Source organism: Marmota marmota, unplaced genomic scaffold (assembly GCF_001458135.2).
Source record: "Marmota marmota marmota unplaced genomic scaffold, marMar, whole genome shotgun sequence".
NCBI classification, from domain to species: Eukaryota; Metazoa; Chordata; class Mammalia; order Rodentia; family Sciuridae; genus Marmota; species Marmota marmota.
In genome coordinates this window covers 3,383,577-3,389,475 of record NW_025999960.1, presented here as the reverse complement: position 1 = coordinate 3,389,475, position 5,899 = coordinate 3,383,577, and positions in this window count along the sequence as shown.

The window sequence follows — 5,899 nt, the reverse complement described above, 5'->3', positions numbered from 1 at the left end:
TTTTTTTTTTTTTTTTTTTTTTTTTTTTTGAGACAAGTCTCATTAAGTTTCCCAGGCTGCCCTTAAACTTGCCATCCTCCTGGATCGAATCCCTAAGTCACTGGAATTTTAGGCATGAACTCCCATTCCCATCTCAATGATGACATTTATAACAATTCAGAGGAGGGATGACATGAATTGGATTAACGTAGTAGCACTAGGGGTAGAAAGAGTTGGATAGATTTTTTTTAATTGGAGGTTAAATAAGATTAAATGGTTAAATTTAGATGTAGGGCAATAGAAAGAGAATTATATTAATAACTATAGAGTTCTTTAAACTCCTAATCAATACTTAACAATAGATTTGTGAAACTCAGGGTTTTTTTCAATGACAGATACAAGAAGATGCAGAACTCTTTATTTATTCTTTTTAGATATACGTGACAGTAGAGTGTATTTTGACATATTATACATACATGGAATGTAACTTATTCTAATTAGTATCCCAGTGGTTGTACATGATGTAGAGTTTCATTGGTGGTGTATTCATATATGAATATATGAAAATGTGTCCAGCTCAATTCTACTGTCTTTCCTGTTCCCATCCTCTCTCCCTTCCTTTCATTTCCCTCTGTTTAATTCATGAACTTCTGTTATTCCCCAACCCCTTATTGTGTGTTAGCATCCACATATCAGAGAGAACATCCAGCCTTTGGTTTTTTTAGGATTGGCTTATTTCGCTTTACATGGTAGTCTTCAGTTCTATTCATTTACTGGCAAATACCATAATTTGTTTCTTCTTTATGGCTGAGTAATATTCCATTGTGTACATGTATCACATTTTCTTTCTCCATTCATCTGTTGAAGGGTACCTGAGTTGGTTCCATAGCTTAGCTATTGTGAATTGAGCTCCTATAAACATTAATGTGGCTGCATCATTTTAATATTTTAAGTCCTTTGGGTATATGCCAAGGAGTGGGATTACTGGGTCAAATGGTGGTTCCATTCTACGTTTTCTGAGGAATCTCCATACTGCTTTCCAGAGTGCTTGCACCAATTTGCAGTCCCATTAGCAATGTATGAGTGAACCTTTTCCCCCACACCCTTGCCAACATTTATCGTTACTTGATCATTGCCATTCTGACTAGAGTGAGATGACATCACAATGTAGTTTTAATTTGCACTTCTCTAATTGCTAGAGATATTGAACATTTTTCATTTTTGTTGAGCATTCATATTTCTTCTGCAAAGTGTTCAGTTCCTTTGCTCTTTTATTGAGTTATTTGTTGTTATTGTTGTTTTTGGTGTTAAGTTTTATGAGTTCTTTATACATCCTGGAGACTAGTGCTCTATCTGAGGTGCAGATGGCAAAGATTTTTCTCCCATTCTGTAGGCTCTCTCTTCACATTATTGATTATTTCTTTTACTGTGAAAAAGCTTCTTTGTTTGAAAACATTTCATTTATTGGTTTTTGATTTTACTTCTTGGGCCTTAGGAGTTTTGCAAGGAAGTCAGTTCCTAAGCTGACATGATGGAGTGTTGGGCCTACGTTTTCTTCTAGTAGGTGCAGGGTCTCTGGTCTCATGCCTAGTTCCTTGATCCACTTTAATTTCAGTTTTGTGCAGAGTCAGAGATAGCAGTTCAACTTCATTCTGCTACATATGGATTTCTACTTTTCTTGGCACCATTTATTGAGGAGGCTATCTTTTCTCTAATGTATACTTATGGTCCCCTTGTCTAGTATGAGATAACTATTATTTATGTGAGTTTCTGCAGAACTAACTCTTAAGTCAGGAATTCCATTAGGCATGCTTGCTGTTATGCTTATTTACTGGGAAAAGTGAGCATTTTCATAAAATTTGGGAAAGTATTTAAGAAATAATCTTTATAATATTATACTGTTTTTATGATATAACTTCAATTATTGTCATTTTCCTTTTAGAAAACACAGAAAGACTAAGCTTACTCCCGGTCACATATGGCTTAGTCATAATATATTTATGCTCTGGAAACCCAAAAACTAAGAATCATTCTCCACATGATGAGAATATTCAGCCATCTTTATTATAGAGAACACTTTATATGGTAGAAGGGATTTCTTTCATTCTAGTTTATTTCCCCCTTGCAACAGAAGGAAGGGACAAGAGTATCTCAGGTTTTGACTTTGGTGAATATCATTATATCACTTGGTTTCATTAATTGACACAAGTAATAGAGGAAGAAGAGATAGTCCAGGAGATATATAAAGGGTTCATTTTAGGATACTTTGAGGGTTTTTTTTGTTTTTTTTTTTTTTTTGTGTTTGTAGATGGACAGGATGCCTTTATTTTATTTATTTTTATGTGATGCTAAGGATCGAACCCATTGCCTCACACATGCCAGGCAAGCGCTCTGCCACTGAGCTACAGCCCCAGCCTTACTTTGAGGTTTATTAGTTTGTGGTAGTGTGGTTTCCAATAGGCACTTGGAAGTACTGACCTGGAGAGAAGAATGACATATGTATGTGTGTGTGTGTGTGTTTGTGTGTGTGCGCGTATAGATTAGAAAGTCATTAATGTGGGTGTAGCATAAGCTGGTGGAGTGTATAGAGTAAGAAAACATGAGCAGTGGAATACAGATACATGGGGAGGAATAGAAGAGGAGAAATTATGGAGGTGACTGATAAACAAGTTCCTTTAATAACTGCCCAGTTTTTAAAAGTTGTCAGAGAAAAGAACACTTGGGTAAGGGCAGCTGAACTTTGTAACTACAAATCTTGACTTCCACTTGGGGATCTCACCAATCTGCTGCTACCACCATGCTGGATTTGGGTAGTATAGCTCCTTCTTTACTACGCTAACCTATCTTAATTCTTATAACCAAGCATAGTAAGACTTTGCAAAAAACCCATAATGATAATAGAAAGAAATCATAAATGGAAAGGAACATAATTTTAAAAATATTTATATGACTGCTTTTATTGCTCCAAGAATCACCTGGTCTTTTTAGGCCCTTTGCAGAGTTCATTCTTTCTCAGATACAGAATTGCCATTTCACTGAAACTAAGATGTATCCCTGCATGGGAGGTTCTTTCGCTCACCAGTAAGGAAAGTCATTAAGTATATCTAGTTTGCTTGTGGTCTAGGCATAATGGAATGAGATCCAAAGAGAAGAAAGAGTTCCTTCTTCATACCTGTCTAAGCTCCATCTTTCATTTTTTCATGTCATCTGATATCTTCCTTCTTCAGGGGAAATAATACCTTTTTTATTTTTTTATTTTGAGACATGGTCTAGTTAAGTTGCAGAGCCTGACCTTGAACTTGGGATCCTCCTGCCTTAGCCTCCCAAGTCAGTGGGATTACAGGCATGCATCACTGAGCCTGGCTGGATCCTAGCTCATCAGCTTTATATTACAATATCAATTTTCAGGAAACACAGAAGAGAAAGAGGCATATTAAGCTATAGCATGAGATACAGTCAGAAAAGTCTAAACTGTGGAAACTCAAATCAAGTTTTTCAACAAATAAGCCTCCTGTGGGAGGGGAAGGTAGGAAAGAAACCCTATGATTAAAAGAGACTTAAAAGCATATCAACACTATGGGGGTTGTGGCAGCACCACATAAAAATAAATAAATAGAATAAAGGTATTGTGTCCAACTACCACTAATTTTTTTTTAAAAAGCATATCAGCACTAAGAAACATAAAACTATTAATAAGTACAAGAATAAAAACATACATTTTATATTTTTAGTAAAGAGATAAGCAGGTGAGAGGTGGGAGGAAGGAATAAAGGATTTAGGTCCCTCTCATTGTTTTTTTTCAAACATTTCTTTCCAGGTAGCCCCACTATAGAAGACAAAGTGAACCTTGATAGCTCCTAGGGGCCTTCCATGTGAACTTGAATTTTGCATTGTAGACCACATTATAAAATTGATATTCTTTGCTGTTTAAATAATATTCTAATACCAAAGTTTTCTTATATAATTGGTGTTGGAGAATAATGAATCATGTTTACTCTGTGAATTTGGTACTCTAATTTGAAAAACATGGTGATGTAATACCTTACATAAATCTTATTATACTGAATATTAATATTTGCTTTCTCATTGTCTTCTCTATTACATGCTGAGTTTCTTGAGTTCAGAGACTGGATCTTATTTTTCTCTCTACTATTGAAGGCAGTTTTACATCTGGTGTTCAGTGACATTTATTGCTTATTTGCTCAGTGAAATTAAATCAGTGAATATTTTGTTAAAGAAAAAAAAGCATATCAGCAATTCATAAAATATGGACTTAATTTGAATCCTGATGTGTGCTGGCACATTCCTATAATCCCAGGAGGCTGAGACAAGAGGAGTGCTAATTCAAAAGTGAATGTAAAAGTAAGGCAGTAGGGCTGGGGTTGTGGCTCCATGGTAGAGCGTTCATCTGGCATGTATGAGGCACTGAGTTCGATCCTCAGCACCACATGATAAATAAATGAATAAATAGATAGATACATAGGTAGATAAAAGTATTTTAAAAAAAGGTGAGGCGGTAAGTAACTCAGTGAGACCCTGTCTCAAAATAAAATACAAAATAGGGCTGGGGATGTGGTTCAGTGATTGAGTGCCCTGAGTTTAATCCCTAGTACCCTATAAAAAGGGGACATTTATAAGATAATTGAAAAATTCAATAATAATCAAATATTTTATATTAGGGAATTATTGGTTTTTTAGTGTCATAATGGTATTGTAGTTATCTTATGAAACGGAGAGGGAGTCCATATGTTTTAGAAAGACATATTGAAATGTTTACCTCCTACCAGCTGAAGATAGGCTTAAACTTATTAAACTTATCGTTAATGACCTATTTTATTTTGGTATTAGTGACTTTTAAAAGTTTTTACATGTTGAATTTGAGTATAGAAGTAGAATAGTGCAGTGAGTTCCCATGTACCCATTAAAAAATTATCAGTTCATACCAAGCATGTTTCTTCTGTACTCTGCCCCTTATTATTTTAAAGCTATTTTTGAACATCTTATGGTCTTTAAAAAATTCTTCAGTATATATCTGTAAAAGATTAGACCTCTATATTGACATTACCCTGAGGCAGTTATCACAACTAAAAATATTAAGTAATTCTTTAATATTATTAGATTGTGATTTAATATCCAGATTCTCGTTTGTCTCAAACATTTTACATCTTAAATAACCAAACATGACAATTCAATAAGTAAACCAAGTATGTAATATATCTTATGTTCGTAAGCAAAGTGATTTAATGTTACACAAATGATGTATAGTTACTAATTGTGAAAAGAATTTGCACAAAGCTTGTGAAAAATATGAAGGAAACCTTACATTTGTCAATTTGTCAAATATGATATTTTGAATGTAATGGGAGTTTTTAAAGAAAATACAAGTTATTAGAGTAGAAGCTATTGTATAAAACTATAGCTTCTATAAAGCTGCTTTTAGTTGAACAGTTTAAATTATAAAGTACATGAGAAAGAGTGTACAGGTGTAGGCAAGAAAATGGAGTAGGGTGAAACCCGCAGGTAAACTTCAAAACTAACTTTTCTTCTGAGTGTTTTTGAAAAAACACAGTGAAAATAGATTGTGACCCCAGGGGATAGGAAATATATGGGGTTTCCCCTTTTAAAATGTTCTCCTTTATAATAAAATTTATATTGTTGGAGATTTGAAAGATACTTCACAAAGTGCTCTTATAAAGGATTTTAAAATTTTATTTACAAACTGATGTTGCCAACTCTACCTTATATTTATTTAGAAAATAAGTATTTAAAAAAGAAGTAAAAATTGGTTAACCTGTAAGGGCCTAGAAGTATTTTCTGCAGCCTAGTAGTAATCCAGCACCCAGATCCTGTTTTCTTTCTTTTTTTCTTTTTCCCCCTGTACTGGGAATTTTACCCAGGAGCATGCTACCACTGAGCTATA